The following is a 23,025-nucleotide window of genomic DNA, read 5'->3' as shown; positions in this document are numbered from 1 at the left end:
GGGAAGAGGAAGATAGACAGTGATCTATGCTCTGCCACACCACCCAGAGACGTGTCCTCAGACACACAGCACAGGTGAGCTGGGAGCACTCATTTGCCACCAAGACACACAGTACAGAATGAGGATGTCACCCAGGGTGCTCTCCTGAGTGCTGCTGGTGGTGAAGGGTAGGGTTGGCTTTCCTCCACTCATGACCCCATAGGCAGCCTACCCAAGTGCCAAAGTCAGCTTTTCTACATTCATGTCCTAGGGGCGAGCTCACCAACACCCCAGCCAATAGGACTAGCTGCCAGGGTGAGACACTGTGCCTGTTCTCCCGAGTGCTGCAACTGATGGGACAGCTTTCCCTATTGCTAGTGAGGGGTAGAGCCAGTTATAGACAGTCCCTGGACATCCATGTGGTCCCCAGCAACTACCCCAAACAGGGACATTCTCATGTTCTCTAATAGTAGGATGAGCCACTAATGTAGACATAGATTCCTGTTGCTGCTGCATAGCCATAAACTGAGATGCTGCCCTCAGTAGCAGCTCAGGCTGAGACCTCACAATGGTACCAGGTGGCAGGGCTGGCCACTCACAACGGGATATTCATCTTCATCCCCGAGTCTTCAGTTTCCTTTCTCTTTATAATGCTCAAGCTTCTTCACTTCTCTCTCATTTGTCTACCACATACTTACACATTGTGGTGACTGCCACTGAAAGTGGATTACACAGTTGTTGGGCCCATGGGTGACATCCTCAGTCTGCACCGTGTGTTTTGGTGGCAAGTGAGTGCTTCCAGCCCACCTGTGCTGTGTGTCTGAGGGCAGGTCTCTGGGTGGTGTGGCAGAACACAGATCTCTGTCTATCTTCCTCTTCCCATGCTGTACTGCCTAGAATTGATTTGATTTGATTTTTATGTGCCCTAGATATAAAAAAAGAGCTTGAGTCACCAAGCCAGGCATCAAGCTAGGATGAAGAAAGGACTGCCAACTGTTCTGTTCCTGACTGATATAAGAACACTATCACCACAAGGTGTCTCTTTGCCTATTACCAAGAGTGAAGTTCTGTTATTTTAAATACACCTACACACTGGAGTTGAATGTATAGTGTATGGAGGATTAGTTGGCAGTTTGTCGAATCTCAATCATGCCTCAATTTTCTGTATAAGATGTCATTATCTAACTAACACATGTGCAGGTTGCTTCAGAGTAGGGTCCATGGCCTGTTTGTGATAATGGTGTCAACCCGGAAACATAAGAAACACATGGGAAAGAGACTAATTAGTATTCAATTTTGTAAATAATTCTAAAATCAGCTTTACTAAAACAACTATTGTCAACAAGCAAAACCATTCATTCATTTTTTTGTTGTTGTTGTTATTTTTTTTCATCCAGTTAACAGATATCTACTGGCCATTGTTTTACTCCAGGTAAATACACTTGTGAGTTTATTCTAGGTAAGAGGACAGACATTTAGTTTTATGTGAAAAAGTTCTTCTCCAGTCCAGTGTGGAAAAATAGGGGAACCCCCAGGGGAATACAGGCATGTTTGGTGTCAAAAGAAGCTCAAGCCTTTATTTTAGGCACATGGTAGGGACTCTAAGATTTGATGTATTAGATTTGTGGTTTAGTATGATAAGCTTGACCATGATACAGATGATATGCTTACAGAGGAAATGGAGGTTGAGAAAATGACCATGAACTGCATGAGGAATGAGAGAATTGAAATGAGCTTTGGTACTTTGACATAAAAGCAGAGACCCAGGACAGAAGGTGGCCATTAAATCCACATTATTAAATGGTCTCATTTAGTAGTCAGCTCTCTCCTATGGCTTTCACAAAGCCATAGACACTCACAAAGCCATCTCCTGAGTTTTAACTCAGGCTATTGGTGGGTACAGCTAGGCCTATTCCTTCAGGTTCCACACTGGTGGGTATTATCCATTGAGGACAGAAGACTGTCTTTAACAATTGTACTTGTAATGTACATACCTAGGCTTTTTCTTCATTAGACCCAAACAATTCAGTGTCATACCTCTTTGTACACAGTGTATAGGAAGAAGTTACATGTTGTTGTGGGCTTTAAGACCCTCACCTTAGCTGCCTGGAAGTCAGTCTTCCATTAGCAGCCTTCAGATGAAGATGTAGAACTCTGAGCTCTGCCTGCATCATGCCTGCCTAGATGCTGCCCTGCTCCCACCTTGATGATGATGGACTGAACCTCTGAAACTGTAAGCCAGCCCCAATTAAATGTTGTCCTTTATTAGAGGAGCTGCAGAAGAAATGGCAAAATGAATCGAGACACTCAGCACTTGAGAAAGACCCCTTCGAAAGCAGTGACAGATGATGGGCCTCCAAAATCTAACATTCCCCCATAGCTTCTCCCTGAGATCTACTACTCTCTTACATGATTTCATACAAAACATTTTTCTAATCAAGTATTCTCTGTTGTTGATGGAGAAGACACTGAGAGCTATGTTTAAATAAATGGTCTTTGAAGTAAAGCCCCCTCCCCCCCCCAAAACCCTCAATTTCTAACCTATATATGTTTCTATTTGAAAAAATAATGTTGAGAGCCAATCGTTTTAGCACAGATTTCTAGAACATTCACACATTTGTAGCATGGCCGGGAGGATCTCGTTATCTCCCTATGAAAACAGCAATTATATCTGAAAATCTAATAGGTGTAGGGCTGGGGAGATGCTCAGTCAGTAAAGTGTCTGCACCCAAACATCAGGATCTGAGTTCAGATCCAAGCACCCACAGAAAAGGCCAGGTATAGCATCACACATTTGCAATCACACTGCTGGGGGCAGAGAGACAGGAGGATCCCTAAGGTCTGCCGTCTTTTCAGTCTGATAAATGGTGTGTACTTTAGGTTCCATGAGACATCCTGCCTCAAATTAAAAAAAAAAAAAAAAAAATAGAGCTAATGTGAAACAAAACGGAAAAGGAGACTTAGTGCTTGATTTGTGCATGTTCAGGAAGGACAAGCAAAAGAAACCTGACTCTGCTGCCCTGTGCTCTGCAGGAGGCCCTGCATATATCAGCTTTATCTGGCCAAGTGCTCTGCAGCTGTACTGCACATGGGCAGCTTCAGCCACTTAAGGGGACTTCTTTAGACAGCGCTTTAGAGGGGGCCACAGCCTTCCTAGTTACTCCTTGTCCCAATTTTTTCTTTTAGTGAAGATGCAACTTTTAGAAATACCAGTTAGATCATGCTGTGCAGGCTCATTTATCGACAGAGACTCATGTGGAGTGGAAACAACTCTTGTCACCCAGCCTTGTGCTCCAGGCTCTTTAATGGCCAGAAACATGAGCTGTTAAGCCTTCTTTGATGCTAAACGTGTTCTTATTTCATATCTTTTATCCTAATGTAATTAAGAAGTAATAGATACATGAAAATGTGAGGTAGATTATTAGAGTGTAAGAGGCATAGTTTTAGCATCATAAATATTTAAAATCAGTTTTGAATGCTCTTGTTCAATATACACTAGGCATACTTGGTGGTACCCAATTAAGTAAGAATTAACTTCTTTAAGAGGCACATAGACCGATACTGGGTACCATAGCTCCACCGCAAACTGGCACATAAAAGAAGAGAATGTTCTCATATCTCCTAGGAAGTCTGAGTAGAATCCTAGGGCTGATGAATGATGACATAGTTCTCTGTGCCCTTTGGACACTTGTGCTACTTCATGAGTATGTGGGAAATGACATGCATCCACTCAAGAATGATGTCTTGCTGTGACAAGCAAGAAAGTCAGTTAATTCAGAAGCGTCTATGCTTTTTAATGTTTATGATAGTTCAATGGACAAAAACACAGTTTTCAGTGTTCTGAACTTCAGAGCCTTAAAAATTGTATCCTGCCCACAACTGTTATTAGACTTCTTGAATGTGTTTTGCCTTTGTGAGTGATGTCAGGGACTGAATGTTTTTTGGAGACTGGACTACCACCCAAAAGAGTGAGCTAGGTCTTACCAGATTCTGTGAATTACCAACCTCTTCCACTCAAAAACTGACCTCACATTCTCATGTATCTATCAATTCTTAATTACATTGGGGTAAAAGACGTGAAGTAAGGTCGAGTTTGGTGTGAAAGAATGCTTAATAGCTCATGTTTCTGATCACGTTGAAAGTGATCCTGATCTTTTCAGTCTCTGGCCCATATACTATCTCAACTGCCCTCAATTTCCCATTTTGCTTCTTCTTCATGATATGACAGAACACAAGAGCCTAACCAGAAGCTAACTCATGTGGCCGCTAAATTTTGGACAGAATGGTGAGCCCAAATGAACATCTTCTCTTTATATATTACTCAGTTCCTGATTTTTTTGTAATAATAACACAGATTAAGAAATTTCCTAAACTAAACAGACTTTAAATATAGAGAATGTTCAAAGCGAATGGGCTGCATACAACTGTTATACCCTTTTTGGTCTCTGGCTTGAATTATTATTTGAATGTATATAATAACTTTACAATGTAATTGTATTATTTTCTATTACTATAATAATTTACCTGAAACAATCAACTTATAAAGGGGGAGAGGTTGATTTTGGCAATTGTAGCTGATACCCAGCTGCTGCCCTTAGTGAATCATGGCATCATGATTCACTAAGCCAGTAGTGAGCCTGTAGTGGAGGAAGCTTGTTCATCTCATGGCCAGGAACAAGGGACAGAGGAAAGAGGCAGGATTCTACAATCCTATTCATGGTCATACCCTCAGACCCCCTCAGTGCTGGCCTAACTTGGGTTTGTCTCCTAGAGGCTCTACTACCATTTGGCAGCACTATGGGCTAAGGGGCCAAGCTTTAAGCACGTGGGGATTTGGGGAACATTTTAGGTTCAAACAATAGTATTACTGGAGTAATACACAACATACAGAAACACAAAGCTGCCAAGAGAGTTGGTTTAATGAAGATTCAGCTGAGTTCTGTTGAAACACTGAATATGACATGTTGAATGAGTAAATCAATGTTAAGGGCCAAGAAAATTACAACGCTCTGGACTGGTTCTCCACTCAGACTGCAAGTTTATTTAAACTTTTTATTTTACTTTAGAAACACCAGGTTTGTGGCCAAATAGGAATATTATGAGTACGGTTATAAAAGAACAATGAAAATTTTCAGTCACATGAAGACCTCCATATATATACTCCAGGACTTCCGAATAAACATGTTTTATACTTAGATGACATTTTCTTCAGAAAACATTCCAATACTTTTGGTAACATCCTGATTCAAATGACTTTTACATGTTAACAAGGCAGCCTATGAAGTACCTGGTGTAATGGTGATGAGCTACCTGTGTGGTGGCAGCCAGCTACTTCAGCCCAGGACAGGAAACTGGAGCTGGCTGTGCATCCTGGAGCCCTGGGAGCATGTCAGCAGAGTGCCAGCACCTCAGACCTCACTTGTTTTCCTACCTACGTTTACTCTGAATATCTGAAGATGGTTTCTGAAAGCCCACTGGTATTCTGAACCTGCTCTTCATTCTCATCCTGTTTCTGCTCACTCAGTTTACTGTTGTCCATCATTTGTGTCAATGTTTGCCCTCTCATTTTCTGCCTGCCTTCCTTCCTTCCTTCCTTCCTTCCTTTCTCTAAAAGTATGAGTTCTTGGGATTAAATGTAGATTCTTAAGCTTGATTTACTGACTATGCCATCTTCCCAGTCCTCTGTTTGTTTCTTGTTAGAATTTTTTTGTAAAGGTGTTATTTATTATTTATCTATTCATTTGTTGTATATAGTACCATGTCCCGGAAGAACATTTTCATATAATTATATATTACATGTTGAGCATATTTCTCCACCCTCTGACTGCCACTTTCCCCTCTTGTTTAGCAGCCTTAGTTCCTCTAGACAGTTCCAGTCTACTCCCTTAGGCTCTGTATCTATATTCTAGCAACCACATAGAGAAAAAGCATATATGCATATAATACTCCTTTTTCTGAGATTGGCTTAATTTTTTGTTTCATTACACACACAGACACACACACACACACACACACACACACATACACACAAACACATCCTCTTACTGTTTTTCCCTCCCTCTACTCCTTTCTGGCTTCCCTTTCCATCAGGATTCACTCCTTTTCTGTCTGTCATTAGAAATCAAAAGGGCTTGTAAGAGATAATAGTAAAATAAAGTAAGATAAAACAAAACCTAACCCATAGGAATTGGACAAAAACAAACAAAAGAAACAGAACCCAGTAGAAAGCCCAAAAAAATCAGACACCCACTCGTTCTCACAAATGGGAAACCCATAAAAACTCTAAAATTAATGGCTTAATTTTCTTAATATGATTGTCTGTGGTTAAGTCCATATTCCTGAAGTGACATGACTTTCCTCTTGTGCCTGAGCATGCTACTCTGTGCCACCGGCTGGGTATAGGTTTCCTGCCTGTATCATGTTACCTCTGCCACTGTAGCTCTGCAATAGGACTAGAAATCAGTTGTGGTGATCCGTTCAGTGCTATTCTTTTTGGTGAGGATTGCCTTGGCCACCTTGGGTTCTTTGTGCATTCATGTGAATTTGGAGCTAGCCTTTTAAAATTCTTGTTTTGAAGAATTGCATTGAAATTTTGATGGGGATTGTGTTGAATCTGTAGATTGCTGTTGGCAGGTTGGCCATTTTCCAAATATTAATCCTACCAATGCATAAGTCTGAGAGGATTTCCTCTCAAATTTCCAGTGCCTTCTTCAGTTTCTGTTTTTCAGTGTTCTAAAATTTTCACTGTAAAGATCTTGGTTAAGTGTATTGCCTGGTATTTTGTTGTTTTCAGGAACCGTGAGTGATTTCTTCCTCACCATGTTTGTTGGTATGTCGGATGGCTATAGATTTTGAGTTGTTGATTTTGTATCCTGCCTATTTTTTGATAGTGCCTGTCAGCTCTAAGATGTTTCTGGTGGGATCTGTAGAGCCCTTCTTGTATAGACTTGCAGTGTCTGCAGAGATGGCTGACTTTTCTTTTTTTGTGACTCTTTTACTTCCTTATTTGGTCTTACTGCTCCTGCTAAGACTTCAAATCATACATTAAATAAGATGGAAAGGGATCATCTTTGTCATATTCTCCTTCTTATTGAGAATGCTGCTGGGCAGTGGTGGCACACACCTTTAATCCTAGCACTTGGGCGGCAGAGGCAGGTGGATTTCTGAGTTCAAGGCCAAGCTGGTCTACAGAGTGAATTCCAGGACAGCCAGGGCTACACAGAGAAATCCTGTCTCAGAAAAAAAGGAAAGAGAGAGAGAGAGAGAGAGAGAGAGAGAGAGAGAGAATGCCGAGAATGTTCTGAATTTTCTCTTTTCATTTTCAGAGTGATATTGACTTTATTAATATAGTCAATTAATATTGACTTTGTTAAATATAGTCTTTAGTCTTTATTATGTTGGTATGTCTTTCTTCCCTTCCCTCCACTCCTAGCCCTTTCAGGGAATTTTTTTTTTCTTTAATGAAGTGATGTTGGATGTTGACAAAAACTTTTCTAATGATTTCTGCCTGTAAATCCATTTATATAAATAATTAGATTTATTGATTTGCATATGGTAATACTTACCCTTAATCCAGCCCTTGGGAGGCAGAAGTAGGCAGACTCTCTGTGAGTTCAAGGTGAGCCTTGTTAACAAAGCAACTCTAGGACAGGAAAGGCTGTTATACAGAGAAATCCTGTCAGAAAAAAAAAACATAAATAAATAAATAAATAAATAAATAATTTAAAAGTAAATAAAGAAAATTTGCATCTATCTGTGTCAGAAATTGGTTGATAGTCTTCATTGTGCTATGTCCTTATCTAGTTTGGGTATCAGAGCAATACTGGCTTTGTAAAATAATTTAGTAAAATAATTGAATTGCATACCTTGCTTTTTATTTTATATAACAGTATGGGGAGAATTATTATTACTTCTTACTAAGTCTGGTAGAATTTAGCAGTGAATCCATCTGGTCCTAAACTGTTTTGATGGGAGACTATTTTATTATTGATTCAATTTTCTTTCTTACACAATTATTTAAATTATTTTTCCTATCTTGGTTTAATTTTGGTAGATCATAGGCATCTACAAATTCATTTTTTTAATTGTCTGATTTAATGGATTGTATATATCTAAAATATTTTCCAATGGTTTTTAAATTGTCAGTGGTATCTGTTTTGACATCTTACTTTTCATCTCTGAATTTATAAAATTTGTGCTTTTTTTTTTAGTTCTATTTATTAGTTTTCTCCCATTTGTTCTTTTGGGGTTGAGCTTGTTCTGGTTTATCCAAGCTCCTAAGGCTATCGTTTAGGTTTTACCCAGTACCTCTTTGATTTTTGTTTGTATGTTGGTTTGTAAGTTTCACTTTTATGACTACTTTCATTGTGCCCAATGGATTTTGGTGAGTTCTATGTTAAAAAAAAAATTACTTAGTTTCTTCAATGACTTATTTATTCATTATTCAATAGTGTGTCATTCAATTTCCATTGTAAGGCCCCCACGAATGGAGGACCTCACCCAAGCCTCGGGAATTCGAGGCCACCCATTAACTGCAAGACACCAAACTTGATGTAATCAGGAAGAGGCATATTTTAATCAGTATACTGAGGTCAAGACCTGTAGCCCACGCAGGGGCAATGGGGTCTGACCCCCCCGGGCTTTGGAGACAGAGAGAATTTAAAGCCCAAAACCACAACTCAGGGGGGGAACCACAATCCAGGGGGAGTAAGGGAGGGCTATTGGAGAGCACCTGTGGAAAGTCCCAGCCCATTATTCAGTTTGTGACAGGGCACAAGGAACAGGCTATTCTCTAAGAGCCTATACGTAATCAGCCAAGTTCCTGGTATCCAGGATGTACGGGCACGCTGAGAACTCCCAACTCAACTCTCCTAGTATCCAGGGTGCACAACTCAAACTCTCCTGGTATCCAGGGTGTACAGGCCTCCCAACTCAAACTCTCCTGGTATCCATAGCACTCAGTCACACTGACCTAAACTCCCAGCTCTGAACTCTTATCTTACTTATTTTGTTAAAAGATTTTTAACTCTTTCACCATGAATTTGTTTTTGTGCGTTTTCTTTTGTTTTTTGTCTCTGTTTCTGTCTGTCTGTCTCTCTCTGTCTCTCTCTGTCTCTCTGTCTCTGTCTCTGTCTCTGTCTCTCTCTCTCTCTCTCTCTCTCTCTCTCTCTCTCTCTTTGTGTGTGGTGTGTATGTTTGTTTTCTTTTGTGGTCAGAAATATACCAAAAGTTATTTACTAAATTTCTCCATATTTGCTAAGAATTGCTTTGTGTCCTATCATAGTGTGTATTTTAGAGAGTGTTCCATAGATTTCTGAGAGTGCTTGTTCAATAGCATTTGATGGGACTGCTCTGCAGATGTCTGTTGTGACATTCCTTCGAGATTAAAATCTTCCATTTTGGAGGGAAGATAGTTAAGATACAAGCTCTTAAAGGGGAGGTAAAATAACAGATATTATAAAATGGAATCTTCTTAAGATACGGGATTATAGGAGGCTTGTAAGTTCTTGTGTTCAGAAAGAAGCAGAAGGGGAATCAGGAATGTTTAACACAGGGTGGGGTGGGATGGGAGGAGGGTTATCTCTTCAAAGAGAAACACTGTTTTCTGTTTTCTGCCCAGAAGGCTGGGAGTGGTCAATAGTCTGGTGACTTTTGGACTTTATAACTAGGCTCACTTCCCCAGACCCTTATCTTGAGTTTGTCTCAGTCTATAGCTCTGTCCTCCCCTAGACCCTTGTCTGAGCCTGTTTTCTCAGTTAACCTATAGAACCCATTTTACAAAAGATATTACTTGCTCTTTACAAAGAGTTTCCATGTGTGTTCCTGCCTTAAGCTTTCCTATACACACAGGACTGAGTTATTTATCACCAAGAAACTTTTTTGTTCTTCTCAGTTCAGCTATTCTTAGCTATACTTAAACTGTGTCGGGTCAGACTCTCAAAGTTTGAACCAACACTGACTACTGAGTCATGGTAAACTAAACTTGCCTTCTTGCTGCTTAAGGATTGATACTGGGCTGGTGAAGGCTGGTGAAGGTTGATGTTTGTAGAAACACCCCTCCACTCCCACCTTATAGGATGTTTACTGGAAAGTGATACAATAGGATCTTCTAAGAGGAGGTGAAGCATTCTGTTTTACAGGGAAGTTTATAAGCTCATTTAGTAGAAAACTTGATATCCACAGAAAGTTTCTAAAGCTGATCAGATTCACTAGGACCTCAGCCCAAGCATGCATAGGTAGTGAGGAATTTAGAGAGACATATTTCTTTTTTATTCTATTTTTATTGAATATAGATTTTTTCCTCACATAATGTACCCTAAATTCTGCTTTCTCTCCTTCCAGTTTCTTCCTACTTCTCCTCCCATCTGGATCCATTCCCTTTTTGTCTCTCATTAAAACAAAACAAAAAGGCTTCTAAGGGTTAATAACAAAATAAAATAGAGATTAGCACATTGAATTTGGACAAGGTGAACCAACAGAAGAAAAAGACCCTAAAAGAAGGCACAAGAATCAGAAACCCACATGTTCAAACACTCAGGAGTCCCATAAAAATACTAGACTCACAGTATACACACACACACACACACACACACACACACACACACACACGTGTATAGCATAAATATATATTTATATATGTAGATATAATATGTATGCATATGCTTTCAGTTTAGTATAATAGCTATCTTAATCATCCAGGCTCAGCCACTCATCCTTATTTTTTTTTATTGAATACTTTATTTATTTACATTTCAGATGCCTTCCCCTTTCCCCATATTCCCTCCCCAGAAACCCCCTATCCCATCTTCCATTTTGTTTTTATACCATTTTAATTAGATGCAAGTATTAAGGTCACTTCTGGGTTGAGGAACTAGCAATACAATAAACACAAATAATCAAAGAACAAGCAAGGCAATAAACAAAATTTTGTGAAGACTCCCATGATCACTGTTTCTAGGGGTTTATCAGGATAACCAAAATATCTGAGCCAACTTCCCTGTCTTAGCCCAAAGTAATTTTAATATCTTATGCCTACTTTCTTGTTCTAGCCTAAAATTTAGATTCCTGCCTGAAATTACTTTTTTGTTCTAGCCTAATATCTAAAATCCTGCCTAAAGTTACTGCTTTGTTGCTGCCTAAGATTTAGATTCCTGCTTGAAATTACTTCTTTGTTCTAGCTGAATGTCGAATTCCTGCCTGAAGCCCACTTCCTTGTCCTTGGCTAATGTCATATTCCTGCCAAGCAGCCCATTGCCTTGACCTTGGCATTAAGCCAATTAAAAGAACCAAATTATCTAGCTGTGGCATGCCCACCTATAATATGATTCGGGTACTCTGGAGTAAGTTGGGCAGACTTCTCTGATATTCTAGTCTATATACGGAGTTCCAGGCCACCCAGAGAATCATAGTGAGACTATTTGTTAAAATAAAAAAAATCACTAGAAAAAAATCAAATTATTAATACAAATTTAAAACATTAACATATTTATTCATTCTGACTAATTTAGAACAATGAAAATGATATAAGGTGATATAAAGTAACTAATCAATACTTGTAGTCCTAACATGTATATATAGAAGGTAACAGATATATGCACAACTAAGGAATCAAACCAAGCCATATGATGAATTTTTTTCATCTGTAAATATCTTACCGATTTTTTATCTCCTTTCTCTTCTGCAAGGTATTAAGACAATGAGTAAATGTTTATTCATCATAGATGTTCTCCTGGAGAAATAAATCTTCGTTCTGAAAAATTATGCATATATATATATATATATATATATATATATATATATATATATATTCTGAAGGAGAAGGGGAAGGGAGGAAGGGACTAGTGCACAAGGGTTTTGTGAGGGTGGGACTGGGAGGAGAGGAGGGAGCAGGGTTTCAATCAGAATGTAAAGTGAATAAATAAATAATAAAAATAATGTCTTGTGGCATCTTCTGTCTTCTACATAAATTATTGAAATCCTCGATTTAGGAATAAAATACGCTGCTCTTATTTTTAAGCACAATTCATTTCCTCATGACTGCAACCATCCAAATGTAACAACACCAACACAATCGTATCTTGGTATTGCTAGCCGTGATTGTACTTCTTAAATTCAATTCTGTTCTCACACACTTCACAAATGTCTGTTTCATAACTGATTTTTATACTTTTATAGTTGGTAGTCTAATACATGATCCTTGGGTTTTGATCTGAATAAAACGAACATATAGATTGTAAAAGTCAAGTTTTTTAAAAGTGTTTTCCATGAAAAAAATAGTGTATAGAGTTCCTGCAAATTCAAGTTCTGAAGTTCAGACAGGGCTGGGGAAAAGTGACCTCTAAGGTAACAGAGTCTGTCATTGTCACGACTGTCCATCTCTGCTCTGGCCTCTGCCAGTTTGCTTCTCTTTTCTTTTGGACATTCTCTATTTTGAGTTGCACAATATTTGGCCATACTAAGGACTCTCATTGTCTGCAGCTAGGCAGACAGAAGCTAGAAACTCATTGCTCAGAGTCTACTTAAAAACAATACAACTTCAACAAGATACCTCTATGTCTGCTACTCAACCTCTCCCTAAAGTCTCCTTTGTGGGTGGGTTTCAGATGTACACACCCAGATGTTGTTATTGGCAGCATAGTAAGGGTGGAAAGGAAAAATTCCCCTAAAAGTGGGAGAAAAAAAAAACCCACAGTCATCTAAGGAGATCAGTATCAAGGACTGTGAGCTATACTTTTAAGGGCACATTTGAAAACATTCATTAAATACATATTAGGCATTTTGTGGCTGGACAGATGGCTCAGCATTTAAGAGTTTTCTGCTTTTCCAGAGCACTCAATTTGTAACCCAGGACCCATGTCCAGATGCTTACCACCACCTGTAACTCCAGCTCCAGAAAATTCCTCAATCTCTTCTGGCCTTTGTGTGCACACCACACATATACACACATACACACAAATACACACAAACATTCATGGGCATACATACACACGAAAATAAAAAATTTAAAACATTAGACATTTATTTACACTTTTATATTTAAATATAATTCCCAACCTAGGCTGGGTTGCACTCTACAAACTGACAGCAAGGCTGTACTGCTGAAGACAACACCCACACAACTCACTTGAGCATAGAGACGTGTAGATGATGTCTATATAGAGCTTTCCGCCTGTATGTTCTTTGGTACAGGAAGGTATTCTGCAGGCTATGAAAAGGGAAAGATAAACACCAACCCAGCCATAAAATCTTTGATCTATAAAGTTGTCCTGGCTGCAAATATGCTAGTGCAATGCATACCTGAATTGACATAAGGTCTACTCCACAAGGCAGAACCCATACCTGACATTACTTGCGTGACCAAGAAGTAGAGATTAGATAGCCTGGAGATCTAGGGTAAAACCAATACTACTCGTCTTTAAAAAATAATAGTGGTAACATGACTCCTAATGATACTCTGCTCTACTTATACATAAATACCTTATTCAGTAAACATCAGAGAAGTCTTCTCTTGCAGCAAATGGTAACAAATACAGAGACAGTCAGACATTATCTCATCTTATTTTGGTGTTAGACCTGAAACTGACGTCATCAGACAAATAAGAAAGTATTCCCTTTTTATATTTTTTGGAAGAGTTTATTGTTATGCAACAAAGTCATGTGGTTTTGGAATTTTCTTTGTTGGAAAGCTGTTATTACTGATCCAATATCTTTGCCTGTCTATACCTATTCAGGATTTCTATTTGTTTTTCAATGTTTTATATTATGCGTCTTGTCAAATGATTCATAGAATCCTCTTACACTTCTTCATGTTTCATGGTCAGTACTAACATTGTCTCTTTCATTACTGATTTCATTAGTTTGAGTATTTTTCATAATTTTGAGTAATTAAAAAATTTAAGACAAATCAACCATTTTATTTTGGATGGTTTTACTTATTTTCTATGTTTGTTTCTATTTTGTTTCTCCTCTAGTCCTTATTCATTTAAGTTTTGTTTGCTTCATTCTCTTCCTTATTTATTTATCATTTACTTAAATGGTGTTACAATGTCACATAATTATACAATGCGCTTTGACCATATCCTTCTCCATATTCTCTTACTCCCTCTTTCCCTTCTCCATTCCATTAGTTTCTTAATGGAATAGTGTAGGGAAATCTTTCTCTTTTTTTTTAGCATGTCATTTACCACTCTAATTTTTTTTTTTTTTTTTTAGCACTGTTTTGACTTTTCCAAATACCTTGGTCAAGCCCTATTAGGTGATTTCGATGTTGGCCTACTTTGTATGTTTTACTTTACATACTTTGCATGTGTTACTCTAGAAGACATCTCAATGAGTCGTAGTCATCAAGAAGAGTTGGTTTTGGACGGTTCATATATACCTAGGATTTTTATGTAAGTATTCTAAATTGTACTATGTGTAAAAGAAGTTTGTTTGAAGGTTCTAGGATGGAAGCACAGCTACTCATGGGTACCCTTGACCTAAGACAGGTCTTCTCTATTCAGGTAAGGTAGTCCTCTTAGACTGAGTGATCAAGGGATGCACATGGAGTAGAGAGGAAGGAAGGGGACACACAATGCCAGACAGATGAGCTCAATCAACCGGCCAAGCAAGAGGTGAAACTGCAGTTGAGATGTAATATATGAGAAGAATACATATTTTTTTTTTTTGTTTTCAAGCATTACCTAATAGAAGAAATAGTCCTAAAATAACATACACCAATAATGGTGGTTAGACCTGGAACTGCAAAGTAGCTCCATCAGAAAGCAAACAGAACAGGGGTCCCTGGACCATTTTTAATTTTTAATTTTAATTTTTTTAATTTTTAATTTTTTAATGATTTTTCCATTTCCCAATCTCTTTTGTGGTCACATCTTCAGCTACCCTCTCTGCTTTGTGTTTTTTTGGTAACACCTACTGTTCTGTCCCACAAGTTCTTATGCCTTGTGCCTTGCAGCTCTGTCCATGAGGGGGTGCCCTTATTTTCTTTATATTCTGTCCATTATCCTTAATGGTTCATTGCTGACATTTTATTCTGCACAAAGTTCCAGATATTTTTAAGTACGGCGTGTACTTCTGCTTGAGCTATGACAATAAATCTCTGTCCTTGTAAATCATACTGGAAGATCTGCTTTTCTGTTGGTTTGCACTATATTAAACTCTCTTGTCTGAACTTTAATTTGACACCCTTTTCCCCCACAGTGTTTATAAAAGCCGTGGCATAGAGTAAATGCCCAATAAATATACGTTGAACTAAATGAAATCTAGGCACATATTTCATTGTTGACAGGTATGATAGCCACAAGAGCAACACAGTTACGAAACAGGTTAAGGAACTGGCAAAAATTATGGCTAAGGAGCTACTATGGAAACAGATCAGATTATTACAAGCAGGTAGAGAGGGTTTGGGTAGGGACAAAATAAAAAATCAAGTTAGTGTAGGGTCTTGCAATTAGAAAGCAAAGAAAATGAGAATAACTTGGATTGTCTTGGAAATAATGAGACTGATAGACTTGTAAGGCAAAGGACCCTGGAAGGGAGTGTGGAGTGTGAAAATGTGACAACAATAAAAGGCTCCAAACACAATCAATAATAAATAACCAAAGTCAAACTCAAGGGGCATCTAAGACTCACCCTGTGACGTCACAGGAGTCCACTGCAGCTTTGGTTCTGGGCGCATTGCAAGCATTCCTTCAACATCAGTGCATACTCCCTGCCCATTGGCTCAGATTGAGATTATTGTATGCCAGCTATACAAAGTTATCTGCCCATATGGAAACATGATTGCTTAATTATGGAAGACTAAACCTTTCAATATTTCCTGTCTATGATTCCTCAGCATACAAATTCCAGATTATATTTCTGGGTTGCACTGTGTTAGAATATTTTATTTTAAAAAACTGCTACTTGAATGAGAGATTTGATTTTTCTTAAAGGTCATTAAATGAATGTTGACTTACAATTATGACAAGATTTCTGAAATGGTTTTAAACATATTTCTGATATTTCACACTTCATATTAATGTGATTCATATTAATGTCATCAAATGACATTCTTAACATGGACTATAAAAACAAAAGGTAGATTAACTATGGAAAACATTGAAAATGTTCTATATTTGCAGTATCCAGCTAAAACTTAATTCTTTATGTTAAAAATAAATTCATCTCATTCGTATGTAAATTTACTCCCATGTTTAGCAAATTATAAACTTATATGTAGACTAAAAATTATTTTAAAGTATTCTTATAAATTGCTAGCAGTAAAAATTTAATTTAATGCCTATTTTATAAACTTGGATACCCATGGCTATATAAAAATTTCTCAGATGAAAGATTTACAAGTGGAATTGCTTAAGAATCCATAGAGTTTTGGGCTCTATGGAGTGAGTTCTAGGATAGCCAATGCTACACTGACAAACCCTATCTCAGAAAAAAACAAAACAAAACAAACAAAAACAAACAAAAAAAAAGGAATAAAAAAAATAAAAAGAAAAATCCATATTGCTGTTTTAAGGATACCTGAGGCTGCCTGTTTTATTTAAAAGTTTTTTTGGATTTACAGTTCTGGAGGTTCAAGAGTATGATGTGTGCTCCAGTTTGGTTCTGTAGATGCTCTAATGCTTACTCAGTGTTGGAATTGTAACGTCTCAGCCAGTTGCTAAAGCAGAGGGTGACTAGGAGTCAGGTTTCCTGTTTTATAGCAACTCTGAGGAAAACTAGCCGCTATCTTGTGAGAACCATGTTAGGTTTTTTCAGAGTGCTGAACCCCGTAGTGATCATCTTGGAAAGAATGAAGATATTATTGAGACTTTTGTAAACTTCGTTTTGGCTCTCAGACTGTTTATTAGAACAATGATCCCCAAGAAATTGGAATTTCCCTAAGGATCCCATGCTGGTGCCAGCCAGAGATGGAACTTGTCATCAGGAAAGAGATTTTAGACAGTTCTGATAACTTTGTCAGACCATCTTGTAAGTGAGATTGGAGACTAGACTGTAATGGATGAATGATGGGTAGGTTTACACCTTAACTCAGCTATGCATACATGTTGTCTTCTATTTAAACCTAAACCTCAAGTCAGGACCCTGAAGAAGAGGATGGGGGAAGAGTCATTGAACCTCTGTGTTCCTCTTTGTGATGTAGTCACAGTGGATACATCTCTCTGCTTAGTGCTTTTCACTGTTACTTGTTTCCTCAATTGACCTGTTGAAAATGGGCGGCCAAGCCCAGCTTATTATAGCTGTTGTCTTCGAGTTCTCTAGAGTCACAGAACTTATGGAATGTCTTTATAAAGGGAATTTATTGTAATGACTTACAGTCTGTAGTCCAACTAACTCAACAATGGGCAGCTGTGAAGTCTTGGGAAGTCCAAGAGTCTAGTGGTTGCTCAGTCCACGAGGCTGGTTGTTAAAACTGGATTCTTGAAGAAGTAGGTTCCAACAGATGTGCTGGCAAGTAAGTGCAAGCAGTCAAGGAGTGAATCTTCCTTCTTCCAGTGTCCTTATGTAGGCCTCTGGCAGAAGGGGTGGCTCAGATTAAAGGTCTGTACTGCCACGCCTGGATCTGGAACTTGCTTTGTCCCAGGCTGACCTTGAACTCAGAGATCTGCTTACCTCAGTCTCCTAGGATTAAAACCTTTCCTGGGCCTAAGGTTGTCATGGCCAATATGCCTCAAGATCTCCATGTCAACATCTGGGTCAGAAGCCTGTATCATCCAGAATGAAGATCTGGATCACAGGTGTGCCCTCCATTTCTGGATTGTAGTTCATTCCAGATGTAGTCAACTTGACAAGCAACAATAGCCATCACAGCTGTTAAGACTCTGACACTTTCTAACACATGAGCATTAGGTTTCAACTCCTGATAATTCCTCTATATCCCATATTGCCACACTGAGGACCAAGCTCCCGACACATGAACATTTAGGGACTACAAGCATACCATAACCAAATCACAATACAGGGAAACTGAGACTTGCCAGTAGATATAGGGGTGTTGAGTATGGATAACAGGTGGACCCCTGCCTGTGGTGCTAATTTTGGCTCTGTCTGTAGGGCATGGGGTTTAGAATCTTCTAGGATGTTACCTGTTAGCACTAGAAGATTTTTTTTTTCTTTTTTCTTTTCCCCTTGACTGATTTGTTTTGACTAACTGTTTGAGTTTATTCTAGGGAAGCAGGTGGGAACACTGAAAACCACAAAAGAGCAGGGCTAGGAAGCCCTGCAGCCTTTGAATGATAAGAGGGCCAGCTAGAAACTCCATGCTGACTGTCATGTACAGCTGAAAGTACCTTGCACCCTCAGTTGCTTTGCTTGTCTGTTGTTACATGGGTTGCAAATTACATCCTAGGACAACAAACCTCTGATGAGCTAGTTCCTGGGTAATTCCATTTAGATTCACTTCTTCAAATTTCTATTTTTTAAATAGAGCATCCTAATATACAGATGAAAGATAATACCTTTTCTCTTAACATACACCTATGTCTTGGGAATGTACCTATCATTATGCCTTATTATTCCACCACAGTATAAGCTTTGGTAAAGGGAGGAAAAGGCAGCTTTTCTTAATTAATTAATGAAAGAGGAAGGAAGAGAGAAAGAGGAAGTAAAGTAAGGAGAGAGATTCGAGAGAAGAGAAGAGGGGAGAGGAGAGGAGAGGAGAGGAGAGGAGAGGAGAGGAGAGGAGAGGAGAGGAGAGGAGAGGAGAGGAGAGGAGAGGAGAGGAGAGGAAAGAGAGAGAGAGAGAGAGAGAGAGAGAGAGAGAGAGAGAGAGAGAGAGAGAGAGAGAGAGAGAGAGAATATAAGCCTGAATAAAAGTGGTGCTATATATAAAAGCTATTATGGGTTACCAAGGAAACAAGCATTCTACAAGTGACAGAAAGAAAAGAACATCAGGTTGCTGTGACAAATGACACTTGAAGTAATGCTTTCCTTGTGGTGTTTGCTTTTATTTAGCATGGCTCTGAACAGAACATTATTATTGAATGATAGATTAATATGGTAAATGGAAAGTTTGGCTTGTGAATTTGTTTGTCCAACACTGGAACAACTAAGTAAGAGAAAGCAGAAAACAACTGGACCATCAGACTCCACCCTGGGGGAGGATGGCTGGTGATGATTAGCAGAGTTGCAGGCAGAGCGTGTGCTTTCATGGTTCCCGAACACAGCAATCTTCAGGCAGCAGTGAGCAAAGCACAGCTAAAAATACAATGGCTGTGTGACATCAAAATGATCAGTGGCTTACACTCTTTGATACATTGTGTATATTGCTAGTGCTTGATTGTTAGTATTCTAACACCTGCTGTGAAAGATGAAAAATTATATGTGCATACATATGCAATATATATATATATATATATATATATATATATATATATATATATATATATATTCAATCCTCTCTCTCTTCTTTTCCCTTAGTAACCTATTAGTTTCAGTGGAGGAGTTCTTTAATATCATGAGTTCCTAACATCCAGCATCAGGGGGCTGAGTAGGTGACAGCACAGGCATTTATAGGTATTAAGATACACCATGCCTAAAGGCAGTTGGTCTTGATACACATGGAAAAAAATAGGCAGACTCTTTCTCTGATTGTGGCAACTGAACACCAGGCTAGAATACTGACATCTTTGAGGCTTATCCTGCTCATCCAGACCTCTCCCTAAGTCCTGTCTTCATTTACTCTTGGTCTGGCTACTTTGATTGACTCAGGAGATTTCTGATGCTTTTATTTATTTAGCCAGAATGTAAGACAACATCACTGACACATTGAAGACCAGGCAGCAGTACCAAGTGCAAATGGTGCAGGCATTACACTGTGTTTTGCCTGTATACTTCAGTCTGCAGAATGCTAAGGTAAAAGGCTTTTTCAAACACTTATCACAGGGCCTTCCTCAGTGCCTTAGTAAGTGCTGTCTATGATGAGTTCACAGCCCTTAGACAGGCCTTTAGTTTCAAGCTGTAAAAGTATCTTTCATTTGCCTAATGTAATTATTGTCTCAGAAGCTTACTGATAAATAAGCTCACCCTTTCTAGTTCTTTCTGAACTCTGGCTGGCTGGTTCAATTTAGTGGTTCTGGCTCAAACTCATCCCCAGGCTGACTGATTCAATCTGGCTTCTCTCAGATTCTCACTGAATTTCTTTGCCTGGCCTCAAATGAACTCTTCAAATTTTTCTAATTTTCTGGCTCCTTCTTACTCTTTTGCTTCAACTGCATCTGCTGACCTGTGCTGAATTACACAAATTCACAAATAAACTTAATTCCACTGCCTTGCAGTCACTGCACTGACTCTCCACTCACTGACTCTACTCCACTGCACTGAACTCAACTGACTAATCAGCACTGACTACTGAGTGCTGGGATTAAAGATGTGTACCACCATGCCTTGACCTTAGCTTTTCTTTACCTGGAACATGCTCTGGAGGCCTTGAACTCAGAGATCTCCTTGCCTTTGACCTTTGGGATTAAAGGTGTGTGTGTATTCCAGTAAGAGTAAGTACATTGCTGACTATACTTTCTCTATAGCAAGCATTTCATTTCTGTGCATCTGAGAAGCACTGGCAGCATTCTCTCTGGCTTATGTTTTTGATAATTTTGTTTTAGTACATAGATTTGTTAAGACAGAGATACTATCTCCCTCTGGAGCATCGGCAAACTTTGCTCTTCAGTACTATAAAAATAGCATCTCCTTTGGGAACAAAGGCTGTACAATTTTGGGGAATTGTATTACAAACATCTGGGACTTTCTAAGCTCAGGGTACCCCATCATAGAGGATGAGGAATCTATCAAGCCACTTTTACATAGTGTCCACTGGGTTTAGAAGACAAATAGCCTATGACAAATATGAGGCAATAAATACTTTTGTTGTAAACCAAGGTATTAGATATCATCTCCTAGCCTTCATAACATGGAGCAGTTACTGCTGAGAAAAAGCAAAACTCAGAGTTCCTGTGACTTTTGAAACTGCTAATTCCCCTTGCCTATCATACCTCTAATTAAGACTAATTGTAATCTTATCACTCTCAGTTTTTATGAAAGAGTACAATCCACTGCTCCTTCTTGAGTGTATGAATGTACATGTCTGTGCATAGCAGTATGGATGCCAGAGCCCAACGTTGAATGTCTTCCTCTACCATGCTCCACCATATTTTTTTGAGAAAGCATTTCTCTCTGATTCTGGACCTCACTTATCTCACCAGACTAGCTGGCCAGAGAGCTCCAAAGAACCTCCTTTCTCTGCCTTACCTGTGCTGAGATTACAGGCATGCACAACTATGCCCTGGTTTTTACATGCATTCTAGGGAATTGTAGTAGCAAACACTCATTGATTGCATCTTTTTTCTATTTATTTTTAATGCACAAGCTGTCTGTGATGGTCTTTTAACCCTTTCAGTCTCAAATTCTTTTTGATATATATTTGTCGTCCTTTGAGCTTGTTCTTAATTTATAGCACAAAGGGATATGTGAAAAAAAATCTTGTACTTTTTTCTTATACTTGGTTTATCCTCTTTTTCTGTAGAATTCTGATTCTATTTAGTGGACATTATGTTTAGAAGCTAATATGTATACAAGCTGAGAGTGACTGTATTCTTCCAGAATTTGTAGTTAGTCTCAGAATTAAGAGTCATAAGTAGATCAGCTATGTTACTTAAACTTCAGAGAAAATTCTAGACAATGAGGCTTTGTGAGTTACAATGCTAGAGGGACAGTCTCCTAAATATTGCCCTTTGACAACAACTATAAGTTCTGGAAAAATTCAGTCCCTCTGTGTATAGACTATTCACTAGAAGGCACTAGGAGTAACAGTGTATCAGAGTGTATTGCAGAGAAAGGGTATAGACTAAAATTCACCTATCGAAGAAGCAGGGTTGTGTCAAATGCAGAGCCAGTTTTCTCCAGTTCCACAGAGTCTTAAGGTGTGTTACCACCTTGGTGTCACTGCATGGCAATGTGCATGAGTGGAGTTCCACAAGGAGGGCTTGAAAGCCTCAATGTCTAGACATTTTTCTGAAGATCTCTCAAGTAGCATGACTAATAGATTTGATTTATGACCCTTACTACTGACACCAACTGCAAATTCTGGAACAATACAGTCCCCTTCAGCACAGATTACTCACTAGAGGAGTTAAGGACTCCTGGAAAGATGGTGTTCTCACAGCACAATGAATAGAGAAATGTTACCCCACTCTCCACGAGGTTGGTATCTTGTGGTACAAAGTCTTTACCCCAGTGTTCTTTCCAATATGGCCATTGTCTATAGAGGCTGGGTGTTGTTTAGGTGGGATGTTATGACTTCAGATCTAAAGTTATGGTAGTGATGAGGGGAGGGGGCAAGACTGCAGAGTTCTTTAAAAGATCAATTCAAGCCCTGATTGGCTGTGTGTTAATTGCTAGTAAAAAGACAATGATGATTCTCTCAAGGGATGTCTTCACTCAAGGAAATGGGTGAGTTGGTGAATAAACATACATTATTGGTATTTTAACTTTGTTTTCATCTTTAGCACTTACCCCTTCCTAAAACTCCCTAGAGAGTAAGAATGAGGTTGTTTGGGGAGGCAGTCTGCAAAATCTGGCAGTGCTAAGTACTGGAAACCCAGTCACTATTGGCCTGTTAGATTGCCGAATGCTAAAAACACAATCGTTACTGGATTGTTGGCAGCTATTTTTGCTCCACTGTCTGGTCATGCTTAGCTTCCTCTATCTATCTGGGCATGTCTGGAAGAGCATGAGGACTTTAAGGATCATGATCAGTCAAAGCAAAGGACTGAGGCAACACTGCTGCTGTAGTGTAAACTGGTGCATGTACTGTAGGAATCATCATGGACACTGGAAAGAATAAATAAGAGCAACCTGGAGGTAGAGGTCCCATGGCAGTGAGCTGTGTACTCTTAGAAACCTAACAACTTCTAAGTCAGCAAGCCACAGAGATCCTTGCACATCCGTGGTTATTTATAATAGTCCTGATGTAAAGACAGCCTAGATGTCCATACAGGTAAAGAAGAAAGAAAACGTGACATGCATGCACACATAGGAGTTCTACTCAACCAG

This window comes from Arvicanthis niloticus, chromosome 1 (assembly GCF_011762505.2).
Source record: "Arvicanthis niloticus isolate mArvNil1 chromosome 1, mArvNil1.pat.X, whole genome shotgun sequence".
Taxonomy (NCBI): Eukaryota; Metazoa; Chordata; class Mammalia; order Rodentia; family Muridae; genus Arvicanthis; species Arvicanthis niloticus.
This window is presented reverse-complemented; position numbering follows the sequence as displayed.